We start from the raw sequence: 20,983 nt of genomic DNA on the forward strand, positions 1-20,983 counted from the left end.
AGTAAATTAAGGAGACTTCCCTAATACTAAGGTTCTGACTTTTTTTTTTTTTTTTTTTTTGAATTCATTGCATTCTATGCAGCTAAGTGGGAGGGGGTGGTAGGAGGCTGCTCTCTGAGGTTTATCTACAAGCTTTTCTGCCACAGTGGTACTGGGTGTATTTGGATTCATTCTACACTGACAAAACAGGGACTAGATCCCGTTGCACTGCCTTGGATCACAAGAATCTGCAAACTCAGTTATCCTAATCTATTTACTGTCAGATTTATATCAGTGTTGAAATGCTTTAGTGATCAAATTAATTCAAATCTGTCTTAGCATCTCTTCACCTCAAGATTAAAAATATTCACAATATTGTGTTACAGAATGTTTTTTGCATGTTTTCATTGCTCTTCGCTTACCTAGCTTAAACTTTGCTAGCTCAACCTTTTGAACTGCTAACTACTGAAGTATTAGCTCTATTATCTGTTGCCTCAAAAATGTGTAACAGAATCTGAACCTTTTGCCCCCATCCTAGCAAAGTAGTAATTAATGTCAAATACATTTTGATAACACTATTAAAATTGTTTTAAATGCTTGAGCAGCTAATTAGAGAGAGCAGATTCTTGTATTACTTTACCAAGCATCGTCCCAGTGTGAATATTATCTTTCTGATTAAACACAATGAAATATCCAACACTTTCGGATGATAATCAAATAGCGCATACTTTAGTATAGGATATGTTTACATAGGGAGCGTATTAACAAAACAGCCAATCCTTCTCCTCTGCCATGGAGAGATGAAATGGCACTATGACCCAGAACATTTTTTACGTGATGATGGCACTGTTTGTGTTTTGCAAGAAGTTATGAAACTCAGCTAAGGTCACTGCTGGGTCCTGCAATCTTACACATGATTAATTTTTCCAATATATTTTGTGTGTGTAGAAAGGATAAGAAGAAGCCTGTAGGTCATGCTAGTGTCTGATGAAATTTTCTTTTGACACCAGCAGTTCGTCCACATTCTTCACGAGGAACGGTTGCTTAAGCTTGATATGCTAGAAATATTTGTCTGTTGCATTATTTACGTATAAATACATAAAACTCAGAAAACTTCTCTACATTATTTCCAGATTCATAAATACTAAGGCTGAGAAATGAAGACATATTTTATATGCAAATTTTTTTCAATATTTCACAATAATTAAAGACTAAGATGCATTTGGTAAAGCTATTAAAGTAATTTTAAATCTAAGACTCCAGACTGTCAACACTTGGTCAAAATAATCTCCAGTCTTTAATAAATCTCATGGTTAATTCATACAGTATTATAGGATTTCTTCTCTTTAAAGTGGAAGTGGTATGTGTTTTTTTTTATCTTGTTTTGTTTAATTTTTCCTTCTTCTTCTAATCAAAAAGAATAAATGAATAAGAAAATCAAGTTGACTTAAACTTGAAACTTTCAAATTACTATTTTGAGTAAACTTTTCATAATGCTATCAAACATGAATTAGTAGATATACTGAGTTTTTAATTTTCAATACACATAAGGAAAAATTTCATGTATTTATGTCAGAAAAGAATTGATCATTACTAAAAAAAAACAGTTGCTGTGGAGTCAGTTCTGATACATGGCAACCCAGCGTGTGTAATAGGAGAACTGTGTTCCATATGGTTTTCAGTCACCAGGACTTTCTTCTGAGGTGCCTCTGGGTAGACTCAAACCTCCAACCTTTCGTTAGCAACTGAACATGTTAACCATTTGTACCACCCAGGGACTCTTTGGTTATTATTGGCCTGTACTTAACCACCATGTTAGTTTATGCATATCTCCAAGGTGCATCTACTCTGATTAAAGTGGGTAGATGCTGGCACACATTTGGATAATTCCTACTTTGTTTTACGACTGTGTTGTTTACCTGACCTGACAATGCTTCACTTGTTTTTTTTTTTAAATCTAGTTCTCTAAACTAATTCTCAGGTGGAAGCCTCTGCCATGGGAACATTCTGACCATTCAAGAATACAAAGACCACTCATTGCTTATCATTTTTCTCCTACTCAGTAACATACTTAGTCCTTAATTTCTCTCCAATTATTCATCATCCTTGCAAGTAAATTTTAAGCTTCATTCAGAGTTAGTGAATATATATATATATATATATACAATGGATTCAATTGTGTACCCCAAAAATCTGTGTTGTAAATCCTAACCTTTATTCCTGTGGTTATAATCCTATTCGGGAATGGTTTATCTATGTTTTGCTCATGAGAAAGGATTAGTGTAGGGTGTATCTTGAGCTGATCTCTTACAAAATATGAAAGCAGACTAAGCAAAACAGAGAGAGGAGAAGTTATGTGCCAAGCCACATAGAGATCTCCAAGGAAACAGCAAACAGAAGCTGAAAAGACAAGGATCTTCTCCCAGAGCCAACAGAGAGAGAAAGACTTCTCCTAGAGGCAGCACCCTGAATTCGGACTTCTAGCCCCCTAATCTGTGAGAAAATAAATTTCTGTTTGTTAAAGCCACACATTTATGGTATTTCTGTTATAGCAGCACAGATAAGTAGATAACTAAGACTATACATATTTGTTGCTATTAAGTGCCATCAAGTTGTTTCTGACACATAGCGACCCCATGTATAACAGATTGAAACATGGCTCAGTCTTGAGTCATTCTCACAAGCACTGCTATGTTTGAGCCCATTGTTGCAGCCACTGTGTGAATCCATCTCATTGAGGGGCTTCCTCTTTTTAGCTGACCCTCTACTTTACCAAGCATGATGTCTTTCTCCAGGAATTGGTCCCTCCTGATAACATGTCCAAAGTAAGCCAGATGGAGTCTCACTATCCTCTCTTCTAAGGCGCGTTCTGGCTGTATTTCTTCCAAGACAGATTTGTTCATTCTTCTGGCAGTCTGTGGTATATTCAATATTCTTCACCAGAATCATGATTTAAATGTGTTAATTTTTCTTCAGCCTTCCTTTTGCATTATCCAGGTTTCGCATGCGTATGAGGTGATTGAAAATACCATGGCTTGGGTCAGGCGCACCTTAGTCCTCAAAGTAACATCTTTGCTTTTTATGATTTTAAAGAAGTCTTTTGCAGCAAGTTTGCCCATTTTCCAGTTTGATTTTTTGACTGCTACTTTCATCGGTGTTGATTATGGATCCAAGTAAAATGAAATCCTTGACAACTTCAGTATTTTCTTGGCTTATCATGATGTTGCTTATTGGTCCAGTTGTGAGGATTTTGTTTTCTTTATATTGAGGTGTAATCCATACTGAAGGCTGCGGTCTTTGATCTTCATCAGTAAGTGCTTCAAATACTCTTCACTTTCTGCAAGCAAGGTTGTGTCATCTGCATATCATAGGCTGTTCATTAGTCTTCTTTCATTCTGATGCAGCATTGTTTTTCATATAGTCCAGCTTTTCAGATTATTTGCTTAATGTACAGATTGAAAAGTATGGTGAAAGGCTATAACCCTGCACTCTGTTGTTGATTTTAAACCATGCAGTATCCCCTTGTTCTGTTTGAATGACAGTCTCTTGGTCTATGTACAGGTTTAACATGAGCACAGTTACATGTTCTTGAATCCCCACTCAAGCTACTCTGAAGGCATTGGTGGAAAACAAGCCTCCAGGAATTAATGGAATATCAATTGAGATGTTTCAACAAATGAATGCAATGCTGGCATTGCACACTTGTCTATGCCAAAAAATTTGGAAGGCAGCTACCTGGCCAACGAACTGGAAAAGATCTATATTTACCTCCATTCCAAAGAAAAATGATCCAACCAAATGTGAAAATTATCGAACAATAAAACCTCTCATGGATTAAATTGTGTCCACCTAAAATGTATGTTAACTTGACTAGGCCAAGTACTGTGTGGTTGTCCACCATTTTGTGATCGGATGTATTATCCTGTATGTTGTAAACCCTAACCTCTATGATGTTAATGAGGCACGATTAGAACCAGGTATGTTAATGGGGCAGAGCTCAATCTAGGTTGTATCTTGAGTCAATCTCTTTTGAGATATAAAAGAGAAAATCCAGCAGAGAAGATAAGGACCTCTTTCCACCAAGAAATCAGAGCCAGGAGCAGAGTGCATCATTTGAACCCAGGCTCCCTGTACTGAGAAGCTGCCAGATGAGGGAAAGCTTGATGGCAAGGACCTTCCTCCAGAGCTGACAGGGAAAGAAAGCCTTCCCCTGGAGCTGACACCCTGAATTCAGACTTCTAGCCTCCTAAACTGTGAGAGAATAAATTTTGGTTTGTTAACACTATCCACTTGTGCTGTTTCTGTTATAGCAGAACTAGATAACTAAGACAATACCATTTATATCATATGCAAGCAAATTTTCCTGAAGGTAATTAAAAAATGGTTGCAGCAGTACATTGACAGGGAACTGTTAGGAATTCAAGCCAGATTCAGAAGAGGATGTGGAAGGAGCGATATCATTGCGAATGTCAAGCAGATCCTGGGTGAAAGCAGAGGATACCAGAAGGATGTTTGCCTGTGTTTTACTGACTATGCAAAGGCATTCAACTGTGTGGATCGTAACAGATTATGGATAACATTGCAAAGGATGGGAATTCCAGAACACGTAATTGTGCTCATGGGGAACCTGTACATACACAAAAAGATAGTCATGTAAACAGAACAAGGTGATTCTGTGTGGTTTAAAATCAGGAGAGGTGTGAGCCATGATTGTATCCTTTCATCATACTTATTCATTGTGTATTACATATAGATACAGATATACACTTTCTCCTCACTTATCACCTACTTATTATCTGACATTTCATTCTTATGACAATAGTAGAAAATCCATCCGAGTATGTTGCACCTTAACGACATACATTTGGCAGTAACAAATGCTAAGGTGCGAGGCGAGAGTAGTGCTGGCTTTGATGGTTAAAGTTGTGTGTCATTTTGGCTGGGCTGTGATTCTCAGTGGTTTGGCAATTATGTAATGATGTAACTTGGCAGTTGTGTAATGATGTAGTCCTCTATTTTGTGATCTGATGTGGTCATCCTTCATTTTTGCATAACACCAATGTTGCATAATGATCTGGTCTTTGGAATCTAATCTTGTCAATAAGTGAGGAAAGGGTGTATACTGTTTCTCTAACATCAGAATCTTGATAGGCATTAATAACAGGAATTGATCACTTACTGTGTGTCTGGTATACACTGACTCTTTTAATCCTAGCAATGATCCTAGAAACTAAGTACTGCTATTTTCTCTAGTTCACAGAAGAATCTCAGCCTTTAGAGAGGTTGAATAATTTTCTTAAGAATACATAGCTAGTAAGTGGTTCTATAACCTGGATCTGTTTGACTCTGAATCCAAGCCTTTAACGCAACATCATATGGCTTCACAAAAGGAGTCTAGTCAATGCTGGACAGGCAAGCATGAGTATAGATTAAAGGAAGGAGAGAAGTGGATCTGGAGGGTTACTAAATTACCTAGACGAAATGGGCCTCAGAAATCTAATTCTTACCAGTCCTCTGCAACCTACTCATAAAAGATGGTGAAATTGAAAACTTGCAGAAAATACACACACACACACACACACACACACGCACACTCTCAAGGCTGTACATTGGGTGAAATAGGCAAAGACGTATATTTCATCATTGCCTCATCCCTATTCTGACCTGAAGAAGGCAGAAAAGAGTCAGTATATTTCTGACTGGGCTTTCTATTTTAGAGAATGAAAGGGTCTTTAGGCAGATATGATGTTTCTAACCTCCTCAGAACCACAGATTTACTCTGCACAGTGTTCAGAGTGGGTCTTTTCCCCAGATATTTAAGGGGACGTGATTAATTTTTATACTGTCATTCAAATAGAATGAATTGTACACCCCCAATAAAAACAGCCCCATCTTATGAACTGGTCAAGGTTCAAGTCCTTTACAGGGATTGCCTCCACCTCTCAGTCCCTCCTTTTTCACCAGATTTGTTGGTGTATTTACTTATTATTAGTTTATTTATTCTAAAATCTGCTACAGTGGAGGCCCACATTGGATTCTGAAAGAGTTTTTTAATACAAGGAAAAGAAACATCCTTGTTGTCATGTCTTGCTTGAGCAGTCCACACATCTTCTACTTCTTCTTCTTCTTTTCCTCCTTTTTCACCCCTTTCCCTTTTTCCTTCTCCCTTCTCCTTCCTCTTTTTTCCTATCTTAATGCTCCACAAATAACTTTAAGAAACGCTTATATTGAGTTGTAAATGCAAGGCTTGTGAAGACCTCCCAATGATAAAGTTGACTTTTTCTGTGACTTTATGTTAGGAATGGTGATGATGACGACAGGAAGCCCAAGAAACCAGTGGCCATGAAAAATAGGGATCCCAAGTATATTCTGGAAACAGATCTTGGGATTGCCAAATTCTACACTCATTAGTAAGACCTCAGCGGTGGAAATAGTCCTGGATGCTAAATTAGCTTAATTTTGAAAAATGATGAGGATGGCCACCTTACTAGGTTAGTTAAGATTTCAGACCCTCTTTGAAACAATGGAGGAGTTTAGAAAACACTTCCTGTTTCCTTCTAGTGTCATGCATACATGATTGGGCATATAATGGGTTGCACATGGTTTTGAGACCAGCTGCTGTCTGCAGTGCTGACAACCGTGGGATGACTTTTAGGAAGTCCACCCATGTTTAATATTACCGAGAAATTCAGTAATTACTTACTTTGCATGTACACTGGAATAATATAGAAAGATAGATGTATACGTTGAGAAAATAAATTCTTCAGAGACTGGGCTTTGGAATTTGTTCTCTGAATCTTTAATGCTATTTTCAATCAAGAATGTTAATAGAAATAACAAGCAACTTTTCTCATACAGCAATACCAAAAGCCAAACTCACTGTTGTTGTGTCGATTCTGAATCATAGCGACCCTACAGGACAGAGAAGAACTGTTGCATAGGTTTTCCAAGGCTGTGAATCTTTACAGAAGCAGACTGCCACATGTCTCAAAGCACCGATCTTTTGGTGAGCAACCTAGCGCTTTAACCACTATGCCATCAGGGCTCCCATGCAGCAATAGATACAGTAAAAACAAATGGATTAGTGAATACCATACTACTGTATTTGAGTTACCTGAGCTGAAAATACAATGTAAACTACAGAGTGTAAAACTGTGTCTGAACTTCCATTCTGCATCAATGACTCTCAATGGTTCTTTTGTCTTAGTATGAATTTAATCAAATCAAAATATTTTAGGTTTACAGATTCACTTATTCATTCGACAATATTTATTGATATTCCAGTCACTGTTTTAAGCTCTGATGACATGGCAGAGAAGAAAATAGAAACATTTCTGTTCTCAGGGATTTTAGTCGGGTTGACTGACGATAAAGAAATAATACAATATGTATAATATTGCGTGTGTTAGAAGAGATTAGATAGTGCTGGGGAGTAGCCCTTGTGGTGCAGTGGTTAAGAGCTTGGCTGCTAACCAAAAGATCAGCAGTTGGAATCCACCAACTGCTCCTTGGAAACCCTATGGGATAGTTCTATGCTGTTCTATAGGGTCACTATGAGTTGGAATCAACTCGCCGGCAACAGGTTAGGTAGGTTATTGCTGGGGGAGGCTGCGATTTTAGAGAGGGTGGTTATTTGAGTTGTCTGTGAAAATGTTATTTTTGAACTGAAAGCTGAATAAAGAATGGGAATCTTATTGATATCTGGGGAGAGAAGAAACATGAAAAGAGCAATTTTGAAGAACCTGAGGCTGGAGCATGTTTAGAAAAGTCAAGAATTAGATAGGGAGAAGTATTCTCGAGGTGGAAGGCGAGTGTTAAGAGAACACGTCAGAGAGTGAGAGTGAGGCCTAGGGTATGTAGGTTATTGTTGGTCATAACAATGATTTTGGACTTAATTCTGAGTGAGAAGAAAGTCCTTTGAGAATTCTGAGTAAAAGAGTAATATATTTCAAAACTTAAGTTTTGAAAGAGAGTCATTTTGACTAGGGTGATAGCAGTGGAGGGAGTGAAAAGTGATTAGGTTCTGTATATACTACAGGTTTAAAAAAAAAAATCCAGAGAATAAGGTGACTATTGTCATTCACTAAAATTGTTAAGAGCTTTAGACTTTTTAAGAGATGAAAATGAGCTTGAACACCAAAATTTGTATGCATGTGTCTTTAAAAAGATGAAAGAAAGCATAGAAACTCTCAGCAGTGAAATGCATCCAATTTAGATAAAAGTGTGAAATATCTATGGGTGTTGTGAGGGTATAGATACAGGAAAGGGTAAGAGGGCTATTGATGACGTAGAGTTGTGTCAACAGGGTTGCATCTCTTACTATGCAGACTCAATGAGTGAGTCACCTTCCTGTCTCACCCTCTCTAAAGAGAATAAGGAGAGAGAGATGGAGGGACCTGGATCATTATCTGGCTATGGAACCTGAATGGTGAAATAAAAGGACAATTGACGTCGGCTTTCAGAGTGATAGATTTTCTTTCATGTTTCTCAGGCGCTGTTTTGGCATTAACTTGTGAGGTCCACATCTTTTCTACAGCCTTTTTGCCTGCTTGGCTTCTTAGCTGCATCCCTCCTTCATAATTTTTCAGGAAAGGACAGGAACCACAAAAGCTACAGGCTGATTGATTCATAGGAGAAATCAAAAGATAAAAGAGTAACTGATTCCATAGAGAGGTGTGCTAAGGTGGAGAAGAAATGACCAGTCAGTATAAGTAGGACCATGGCATAACATAAGGTAGCCTGTGACAAGGTGAATTGAAGGAGAACCAGCAATTCTATAGTTGGGGATAGGACTTTGTGGATGAGTGACTGCTGGGGGAGAAAATAAAAGATCCATCTTAGAGTTGGGTTGCTGCAAGATAAATAATAGAAGATGAGGGTATGAATAAGAGTTTTGATATATCAAATTCTAAATAGCAACCTTATCACAATCTTCAAGTAAATGTATGAGAGAGATGAGAGTACAATCTAAAGTTTCTATCTGGACCATACTTCTTTAAATGAGATACTATTTTGGTAATGAACTATAGCGAGTCAAAGAACTGTGAACAAAACATGTTACTTACATGGTTTCCCTTCTGTAATTTGACAAAAATTCCAGGATCTATTTAGCTCCTTTAGAATTAGTGTACACTTCATCTATATTTACTATGCAGTGAATTTAGGCAATTTGGAGTGTGAATCTTATGTCTGTCAGTGTATGTGTAGCTATTGGCACCACTATACATCTCTAAAAGGGACATGGAAACACTTTCTTCACAAAGCTGCTGTGAGAATTGAATGGAGTATGATATATTAATATCTAGCACAGTTTAAACCCACTCCGTCTGTCAGTTTGTTCTACTGTGGTATGACATCCATTAATAATATGCATTCATAAAAATCGGAATTTGGAATGTATGAAGTATGAATCTAGCAAAATTGGAAGTCATCAAAAATTAAATGAAACACATAAAGATCGATATCCTAGGAATTAATGAGCTGAAATGGACTGGTATTGGCCATTTTGAATCAGACAATCATATGGACGACTAAGCCATAAATAACAAAATGAAGAGGAATGGCATCAAATTCATCATCAAAAAGAACATTTCAATATCTATCCTGAAGTACAATTCTATCAGTAATAGGATACTATCTATATGCCTACAAGGAAGACCAGCTAATATGACTATTATTCAAATTTACACAAGAACCACTAATACCAAAGATTAAAAAACTAAAGTTTTTACCAGCTCTGCAGTCTGAAATTAATCAAACATACAATCAAAATGCATTGATAATTACTGGTGATTAGAATATGAAAGTTAGGAACAAAGACGAAGGATCAGTAGTAGGAACATATGGCCTTGGTGATAGAAACAAAGCTGGAGATCACATGATAGAATTTTGCAATTCAAATGACCTAGTCATTGGAAACATATTTTTCAACAAAATAAATGATAACTATACATGTGGGCTTTACCGGATGGAATACACAGGAATCAAATCCACTACATCTGTGGAAAGAGATGATACAGAATCTCAATACCATCAGTTAGAACAAGGCCAGAGGCCATCTTTGGAACAGGCCATCAATTGCTCATACCCAAGTTTAAGTTGAGGCTGAAGAAAATTAGAGGCAGTCATGAGAACCAAAGAACGACCTTAAGTATATCCCACCTGAATTTAGAGACCATCTCAAGAATAGATTTGATGCATTAAACAGTAATGACCAAAGACCAGAGGGGTTGTGGAATGGCAACAAGGACATCATACATGAAGAAAGCAGAGGTCATTATAAAGAGGAAAGAAAGAAAAGACCAAAACGGATGTCAGAAGAGACTTTGAAGCTTGCTCTTGAATGTAGAGTGGCTAAAACAAATAGAAGAAATGATGAAGCAAAAGAACTGAACAGATTTCAAAGGGCAGCTTGAAAAGACAAAGTAAACTATTATAGTGAAATGTGCAAAGACTTGAAGTTAGAAAACCAAAAGTGAAGGACATGCTCGGCATTTTTCAAGCTGAAAGAACTAAAGAAAAAAATTCAAGCCTGGAGCTGCAATATTGAAGAATTCTATGGGCAAAATACTGAAAGACGCAGGAAACATCAAAAGAAGGCGGAAGGAATACACAGAGTCACTATACTAAAAAGAATTGTCAGACATTCAGTCACTTCAGAAGGTAGCATATGATCAGCAACTGATGATACTGAAAGAAGTCGAAGTTACACTGAAAACTATGGTGAAAAACAAGTCTCCAGGAATTATGGAATACCAGTTGAGATGTTTCAACAAATGGGTGCAACACTAGAAGCTGTCACTCAACTATGGCTAGAAATTTGGAACACAGCTACCTGGTCGACCAACTGGACGAGATCCATATTTATGTCCATTCTAAAGAAAGGGGATCCAATAGACTTGGAAATGATAAAACATTATCATTAATATTACCCACAGTAAAATTTTGCTGAAGATAATTCAAAAAGCAGTTACAGCAGTACATTGACAGGGAAATGCCAGAAATTCAAACTGGATTCAGAAGAGGATGTGGGAGGAAGGATATCATTGCTGATGTCAGATGGATCTTGGCTGAAAGCAGAGAATACCAGAAAGATGTTTATCTGTGTTTTATTGACTACGCAAAAACATTCGACTGAGGGGATCATAACAACTTATGGATAACATTGCAAAGAATGGGAATTCCAGAACACTTAATTGTGCTCATGAGGAACCTGTACGTAGACAAAGAGGCAGTCATTCGAACAGAACAAGGGGATACTTCATGGTTTAAAATCATGAAAGGTGTGCTTTAAGCTTGTATCTTTCACCATACTCATTCAATCTGTATGCTGAGCAAATAATCTGAGAAGCTGGACTATATGAAGAAGAACGTGGCGTCAGGATTGGAGGAAGACTCATTAACAACCTGCCATATGCAGATGAAATAACCTTGCTTGCTGACAGCAAAGAAGACTTGAAACACTTACTGATGTGGATCAAAAACTACAGGCTTCAGTATGGATTACACCTCAACATAGAGAAAACAAAAATCTTCACAAGTGGGCCAATAAGAGCATCTTGATAAATGGAGAAAAGATTGAAGTTGTCAAAGATTTCATTTTACTTGGATCCACAATCAATGCCCATGGTAGCAGCAGTCAATAAATCAAATGACCTATTGAGCATTGCATTAGGCAAATCTGCTGCAAAATACCTTTTAAAAGTGTTGAAAAGCAAAGATGTCACTTTGAGGACTAAGGTGTGCCTGACCCAAGCTGTGGTATTTTCAATTACTTCATATGCATATGAAAGCTGAACAATGAATAAAGAAGGCGGAAAAAGAATTGATGCCTTTGAATTATGGTGTTGATGAAGAATATTGAATATACCAAGAACTCCAGAAGAATGAACAAATCTGTCTTAGAAGAAGTACAACAGGAATGCTCCTTAGAAGGGAGGATGGAGAGACTTCGTTTCTAGTACTTTGGACATGTTATCAGGAGAGACCAATTTCTGGAGAAGGACATCATTCTTAGTAAAGTAGAGGGTGAGTGAAAAAGAGGAAGACCCTCAATGAGATGGATTGACACAGTGACTACAACAATGGTATTAAACATAACAGTGATTGTGAGGATGGGACAGGACCGGGCAGTTTTATTCTGTTGTACACGTGGTCACTATGAGTCAGAACCGACTCAATGGTATCTAGCAACAACAACTACAGTGCAGTTTAACTTGAACACCTAGTAGGTTTTCATAGGTGTGATTCCTTTTTTCCCAAACTCACTTCCACCCCAGTTGTCTTGTAGGTTTGTTGTCCATCTTGCTTCCTATTATCTCTTCACTTCCAGGAAACTTTCAGGAAAAGCACAAACAAAACTATTTTTCAGTAATTGCTACTCTAAGATTGTGATAAGATCATCTTAATTCTATTTTATATGTGATTCTTATGCACATCCATCTATCTGTCTATTGTCTATTACATATATTATCTATGTTTCTGTCTAATAATTTCTTTTGGAATGTAGTTGAAGTATAAATCCTAAATATAAAAATAAGCAAACAAGTATACTAATAATGAAGGTATATTTATTTATTCAGGCCTCTGTAGAATAGCTTTCACTGAAAAATGAATAAAGTTTAGTATTTTCCTTTTAAATATTTGTGTTTTTCAAGTAAGAAATGAACCTGTGCAGAAGCAGTGTGCATTTAGGAGGGTATAAGCTGTGGTGACTTTATTAGTTTTCCTGAGGCTGCTGTAAATTTTAACAATAACCTCGATGGCTTAAAAAAACAGAAATTCATTCTGTCAATGCTGAAGGCTAAAAGTCTGAAATCAAAGTGTTGGCAAAGCCATCTTGTCTCTGAAGGCTCTAGAGAAGAGTCTGTTCCATGCTTTTCTCTTAGATTCTGGTGTTGCCTGCAAACCTTGGCATTTGTTGGCATCACCCCAATCTTGGCCTCTGTCATCACATGGTGTTCTCCCTGTGTCTCTGTGTCTCTTTTACTTCTGAAGATATCAGTTATATTGAATTAAAGGTCCACCCTGCTTCAGTATGACCTCATCTTCGCTTAACTGATTACATCTGCAATGACCTTATTTCCACACAAGGTCACATTCTGAGGCTCCTGGAATGAAACGAATTTTGGCTGGACACTATTCAACCCAGTACAGTGACTAATAACAAAACATCAATGATGAATCAGAATTCTAAAATAGCTTTTGACCTGTTTTTATAAAAATATGTAAAGCATTGAGAGTTGATGAGGCAACCATGGACTTACTGTTCCAACATGGTCAAACCAAAGTATTTTTCTTCACATAAAAGTCTTAATAATATAGAAGAGTAACACTAAATGGTTATTTTAACAGTATAATCATAATTATTATTATTCAATGATCTTTTCTGAGCATTCATTATTTGTTGAACATTGTATTGAACAAGTACATGTTATTTATTTCTCATAAAAATCTTATAAAGTAGAAGTGATTTATTTAGGTAACTAATCTTATCTCGTAAGTGATAGAGCTGGCAATGGAACTCAGATCTGTCTCAAAACCTCCACTTATCATCAATGACTAGATTAGTAATGAACGCTGAGAAAAATTTTAATCATATTTCTAGGTTTGTATACTGCCTGCAAAAGTTCAGGGTGCCAAATCTTCTTTTAAAAAGGAGTTTCAAAACCCTACTTAGGAAACTTTGCTAGACAAACAGATCTACTTTAAATATGGGGTTTCTCACTTGCGAAAGGCAATGCGAGCTTTAAAAAAAAAAAAAGGCAACCCAAACCATCCAGAGGATAATTGCTATTCATAGAATAGTCACTGTCACAGAGGTTTTGTTAGAAAGAAGCAACACGAAACTTAGAAGGTAATAAAATTAGATTCCGATAAGAAAGAATAAAGATCACTAAAATCAGAAAAAAAAAATGTTTTATATAAACAGAGTAAAGCACATCTTCTTTCTTCCACATTTTCATCCTGACCTATAAAAAGTGGTTTGTGTTGGAAACTGTTTTTATCTCTGTTATTTTTGTCTCTGGAATAGGTATAACACATTAAAACTTGCCTTTATCCTGAATCGTTTATTTTTCAACCAACCACAGCTTTCAATGAGTAAAAATAACAGAGTGCCTGTGTGAGAACCCAGAAAACAAGGAGATAAAGGTCTAAGTTTTTTTTTTCTTCCCATCCAAAGAGGTTTATACAATGATTGGAGCAGACATCAGGAAATTAGACCAAATGGTAGAGTTAAATCCATTAGCCAACCTACATTCTCCAGTGAAAAATGACATAACTTTTTAACAGTTTGGGTGAAAAAATTAAATATGTGGCTAGGATCTTTAATTCCTTTGTGGGTTACTTCCCTAGTAAGTATTTGCTAAAGTTTCACCATATGTACTTCCCTGGCTCACACTTCAGATCACGTGTAAAATTTATTTAACAGGCATATTCTCAAAACATTTTAAGTCGTGAGAGGTCTTTTTCCATTTCCTTGATAGGTTTTCATTCCTGGTTATTTATTCAGTGGTTAGGGGTGTTGTGAGCGTGTGTGTGTGTATGTGTGTGTGTGTAAGTGAGTTTTGTTGGAGATTTTAAGATTCTATGGAAAACGTAAACATTCAATTACCTAGTGTTACTTAAATACTTCTCAAGGTTAAGAGTAATAAAATACTTCAGAATCAAAGGAAAACGTGTACAACAGAAATATTTCTTATTGTTATCCAAATGAAGTTGAACCTTAAATTTTACCTCTACTACTTAATTATGTTTTATAAATCAATGTCATCGATACAAGGTCATTCACGGCCAAAAATTAGATGTCATTTTTTTTTTCCAGAAGATAAAACACTTTCACAAGGATGGTCAGAACAAAACGTTAGCCTCAGATACTAAGAAGTTGCTTATGAAGTGGGGAAGTCCATGGATTTACACATACACTGCATCCTGTTTCTGTGAGAATCCTTCTCTAATACAAACAGATCTTGGCGGAGCACAGATTAGGAAACTCCACTTAGGATACAACTTAAAAGATACTCAATGGACCCTTTCTGCCGAAATTCTTTCTTGTACAGCTCGTCATGGTGTCTGACAACCTATCAAGAAGGTGATATTCTTCAATAACTAATAGCTAAAACGGGATATTTGGTAACCATTTGAGAGCAAGTCCCTACCATAAGGGGAAAAGGTATATGATCCTAGGTGTTCAAAGGGCATGTTGAGGTGGAGACTGAGGCTGAAAGATAACAAAGAAGTTATTATTTTGGGCAGCTTGGAATGTGACCTAAGGAAAAGCTTGGGTCTGATGTTTAGTCAAATCAGTGTGGATTCTCAGCAGAATCCATAACCGACATATATAGTTGACAGTTGCTATTTCACATTGCTAGATAAATAATGCACCCTTAACTTTAAAGAAAAAAAAATTATGTCAAGACGAATTGTTTGTAGCCATTCTATTCAAAGCCTTTGTATTGCAATGCTTTGCCAATATTGCATGCTTATCAGCATCCAGAAGACAGCTAAGTAGACTGACAGACAGGGCTGGTCAAAGTCCACTTCATTGGTCTACACACTCAGAAGGGTCACTCTGAATTACTCAAAAGGTAAATGAGAATTTAAAGTGATAGAAACCCATTTCACACAAATTTAAACCATAAAAGTGACTATTGGCTCATGACGTCCAAGGAGGTGCAGGTGATTTTAGGCCTGTCTCAATTTAAGTCTTCAGATAAGGTCATTGGGTTTGATCTGTTGGTCTCTCTCTTTTTTTTTCTTTGATCTGTTTTCTTTTGTTGTTGCAAAGATGGGCATCTGTAGCTCCGGTTTTTATCATCCCTATATCAGGATTCCAGAGAACAGAGAGGAATTTTCTCTGTTCTTCTGTCTCTATCATTCTTCCCCAAAAGGACTCTTCTGGACTCTTCTTGCTTTGTCTTAATCTAGCTTTAAGCTTTTGCCCCCTCAGGGATGCTGTGCAAGTCTGGAAAAGCCTTCACCTTATTTTAATCCTCAGAAAATCACGTGCAGAGGAGACATTCCTGAAAATTATTTTGGCAAATATTTGGGTCTTTACTTCAATCACAGAGATAAAATGGCTACATGATGATAACTGCCATTTTATCAGAGGTTCCTGTGATCTGACAAGTTTTTACTGACAGACCTATGCTCTGAGGAATTCCATGTCTGTTACTATGGAAGAACACCTTCTCTGTCAATCTCCATGGGTACCTGCTATTAAAATAATAATTTCCACTCAAATTTAAGAGGTTTTTAAAGCAAGAACAATGGTAAGGAGCACAGCTGCTGTTTTTTATAGTTATATAAAGAGAACTAAACTTTACAAATTTTTGAAGGATTTAAGCAAATTTTCTGTTCTCCCTGACTTTCCAAAGACTCCAGAAAAACAAGAAAGAGAGACTGAGAAAGGGAAAGGTGTGGTAAAAACTGAGACTGGAAAAATCAGGAGGCTGGACTGAAGTTTTTGTCAGTACCAAGAACACTTTATGAAACTGCAGACAAGTCAACAATAATACAGGTAAATCAGTAAAATAACTATTGCAAAATATTTACCACCAGGCCTTTAAGAATATACTGTCTGTGATGAATTTCTTCACTTGATTGTGGATTAAAATAAAAAAATAAAGTTGAAGTCAAGGCAGAAAATTTTAAAATTTGGAATAAGAATTTATTGAGAAAAAAATGAATAAAAATATCTGAAATATAAACCTAATGTAAGCCAATGGGAAAAAAATATGTAGACTTTAACTCACACACACACACACACACACACAAACACACACACAAAGCCTATAGAAGTACCTATACACTCAACTTCTCTGGAACAAATCTCAAAGGAGTTATCCTGTCTGAAATGTGCTTGCTCCAATAAAGGAGGCAGAGCAGTAGTTTACCCATGCATCCAATAAAATGCAGTCTTTGTGAACTGTGCTGTTTTACCATTCATTCTTCAGCTCCATAGAATGTCACTGACCTTGCCTCACTGATGCTTCCGAAGAGTTTGTGTGTCACTGGAAGTTTTCTTTCAATAATTGACTACATTTGTCTGTGTTCCAGGGTTTAAGAGACCACAATAGGAGAACCCTGATGTGTGCAGTCACTACAGCCCATAATACATCTGAATATGCTGTGTCTTGCTATGATGAGTCAGTTTTAATCCAAAACTATGACCACTTTTGATATGTAGTGATGGTAAATAGTATATCTAGGCTGAGAAATGACTGAACGAACACAAATGCTGGGTGACTTATTCACAGTTGTACAAGGATAGAGTACAGAGTAATTTCTTAAAATTTATTCTCCCTACCTTTACAGAGGTGCTGGAGAGAAATTAACTGTGGAAGCATCGACCAATATTTATTATGGACGTATAGTGCTCACAGTACTGTGATAACAAAACAAGTGAAACGTAAGTGATGATACCTTCAGGTATGCTGACTTTTGTAATTCTGACTGCAAATGCAATAGAAGTTCAGCAGAGCATCATGGGATGAAGGAGAGGAAACTTAACCTGAGCCTTGAAGGACTGGTCGAATTTAGAGAAGCAGAACATGTGGGTTTCACAGAAAGGAAGGCAAAACACACAAAGGCAAAGTGGTGGAAGTGAGAATGGATTCCTGAGGAAGAGGCATGAGATGAGGAAGAAGAGACAGGAATGTATTGTTCAGGTAAAACAAGTTTGGTTAGGTAAGAAAGTCTCAGGTTAAGAGAGACTTTCAAATTCACTCAAAGAATTTGGACTTTAGATTTGATACTACAAAAAAAAATATGTTTTCGTTTAGGAGAATGATAATTGGACAATGATAATGGACAGTATTTGTCCAGCTGATGTAGTGATAAGAGTAACATATATTAGAAGGAAAAGAGAGGGTCGATGCTGGAAGCTATGCCACTGGTATTTCAAATATCAGCAGAGTCATCCATGGTGGACAAGTTTCAGCAGAACTTCCAGGCTAAGACAGACTAGGAAGAAAGGTCTGGTCATCTACTTCTGAAGATCAGCCAATGAAAACCCTACGTTTTACTACAGAAGATTGTCTGGTATAGTACTGGAAGATAAGCCCCCTCAGTTGGAAGGTACTCAAAACACACAGTGAACACAACAATGGACTTGAACATACCAACAATCATGAAGATGGTGCAGGACCAGACAACATTTCATTTTGTTGTACATGGTGTTACAATGAGTGGGAGCCATTTGGACGGCAACTAACAACACCACAAAATATAATAGAGAGTTTAGAGATTACTAGGGTGGTGTGTATAGGAACTGTTGGGGCTTAGGCCAAATTGCAGTTGAATTTAAATTGAACATTAAATGGCTTCTTCACTCTTATGCTGTTGAACTTAGTGCCAGTACCCAGCATAAGTGTGTTTTTAAGTAAATTTGTTTAGAAGAAAATAACTATGAAAAATCTTAATTTTGATTTAATTTAACTCTAAAATTAGAGCTGTGATTTAAAAGAAAAAACAATCTCCTCGTGATCATTTTTGCAATATTTGAGGGAAGGGAAGAGTGCTTGTTTGTTCAAGTTTTCAAAGAAACCGCTGTATTGATTCTACTCATAACAAGCATTTAACCAGATGGCAAATCAAGCCTAGGATTTAGAATCATGTATTTGCATCTTAGTTCATTTCTAAGTTAATGAACCAGAACTTTCTTTTAGGTGCAAGGCTGTGGTTTGAGGAGTTTGCTTTTTGAGCCACTGACCCTTTGGGCTACTAACCGTTGCACTTACTGGGGCCTTTCAATTTACCTCTCTGAAAAAATTAAATATGTACTAAAGTTTTTCAACCTTATTTATTTCCAATGAGTTTTATGTGTACTGGAAACTACTGCCTTCTGAGATTGGAGACAACTTGAGATTTTAATAACCAGCCTTCCTGGGGGTTAAGTTTAACCTGTATGCCACACAGGGACAGGCAAATAACCAGGAATTGTAATGGACTTAAAAATGTAATGCTCGTAGGAGTCAATATGGTAACCAAGTTGTAGTGAATTCAAGGACAAACTGCATTCCTTTCTTTTCTTTTTCATTGTGTTAATTCCATCTACACTGCATTAAAAAACAAACCGCAACAAAACTGAATGCAATTTGCAGGATTTTAAGACCTTAGTCAGTTTAGGTCTCATGGTGTCCTGTAGAGAGTTTAGTGTTATCTGATGTCATGTGTACTGCCTTAGTCATCTAGTACTGCTCTAACAGAAATACCACAAGTGGACGGTTTTAACAAAGAGAAGTTTATTTCCTTACGATAAAGTAGGCTAAAAGTCCAAATTCAGGGTGTCAGCACCAGGGGACGTCTTTCTCTCTCTGTCGGCCTTCTCATCAATGTTCCCCAGGCTAGAAGCTTTCCCTGGCAGGGACCCCAGGTCCGAAGGACACGCTCTGCTCCTGGCATTGCTTTCTTGGTGGTATGAGGTCCCCAATTCTCTGCTTGCTTCCCTTTCCTTTAATCTCTTGAGAGATAAAAGGTGGTGCAGGCCACACCCCAGGGAAACTCCCTTTACATTGGATCAGGGATGTGATCTGGGTAAAACGGGTGTTACAATCCCACCCTAATCCTCTTTAACATAAAATTACTATCACAAAATGGAGGACAACCACACAATTCTTTGAACTGTGGCCCAGCCAAATTGATGTACACATTTTTGGGGGAACATAATTCAAACCATGACATGTACAATCCATGGAAACAGAAGAACAAATTCTTTACCTTTGTTTTTGGGAGATGTTTGCAATAATTAATCCTACTGGTTATTGTTTTGAATATTCTTGGTAGGTTGTGGGGCTATCATCAGGTAATTATGGAATGATGAGTGTTTAGGAAAGAAATAGTCTCAATTACTCCATTGATTTGAATAGAATGCTATAATTTTTTTTGTTTTTAATATTGACGTTCTTTAGGATATTCGAGTCTTAACTAACACAAGGAGTCAACAAAGGTGGCCAAATTAAATTCATAAAGAGGATGCTTTCTTTGAGATTTCTAGTGCTAGCAATTGTTGTCACAGCTATTCATGATACTCTGCCACAATGCTGTTGTAAACAACCAATTTAGCAGAAAGCAAAACGAAACAAAACAAAATGTAATTTTCTCTGCCACATGAACTCAGTCTTACTATTTCCCACTATTCCTTAATGTTATTCAACTCTATTCACTAATTAGGGTGATGTTCCAGATATCCCTGAACGAGCCTGGTCTTTCATGGCTGCATCTTTGCTGTCAGCATTTGTCCTACCAAGAAAATCTTGTTCCACTATCAACCCCTGAAAATTCTTTCTATTCTATAATTACTAATTAAAATGCCACCTTTTCTGGGAATATTTTCTTATGCTGCAGTTAGAATAAGATGTTCATCTGGCTTGTCCTGAAAATATTTTGATGCATATCTTACAATTGCCATACAATTATTAACAGTGGGGGTGCGCGGGGGCGGATTTTGTCTTACTCTTCTTCTTTTTTTATGCCTTTGTTATGGATTGAATTGTGCCTCCCCCCCCAAAAAAAAAACAATGTGTGTCAACTTGGCTAGTCCATGATTCCCAGTAATGTGTGATTGTCCACCTTTTTGTCACCTGATGTGATTTTTCTATGTGTTATAAATTTTACCTCTGTGATGTTAATGAGGTGGGATTAGTGGCAGTTATATTAATGATGCAGGACTCAATCTACAGGATTAGGTTGTGTTTTAAGTCAATCTCTTTTGAGATATAAAAGAGAGAGGCAAGCAGAGAGACACAGGGACCTCATATCACCAAGAAAGCACGCAGGGAGCAGAGCGCATCCTTTGGACCTGGGGTTCCTGCTCTGAGAAGCTCCTAGATCAGGGAAAAATTGATGACAAGGACCTTCCTCCAAAGCTGACAGAGAGAGAACGCCTTCCCCTGGAGCTGATGGCCTGAATTTGGACTTCTAGCCTACTAGACTGTGAGAGAATAAATCTCTCTTTGTTAAAGCCATCCACTTGTGGTTTTCTTTTACAGCAGCCCTAGATAAC

Source organism: Trichechus manatus, unplaced genomic scaffold (assembly GCF_000243295.1).
Source record: "Trichechus manatus latirostris isolate Lorelei unplaced genomic scaffold, TriManLat1.0 scaffold00252, whole genome shotgun sequence".
In the NCBI taxonomy this organism is placed as follows: domain Eukaryota; kingdom Metazoa; phylum Chordata; class Mammalia; order Sirenia; family Trichechidae; genus Trichechus; species Trichechus manatus.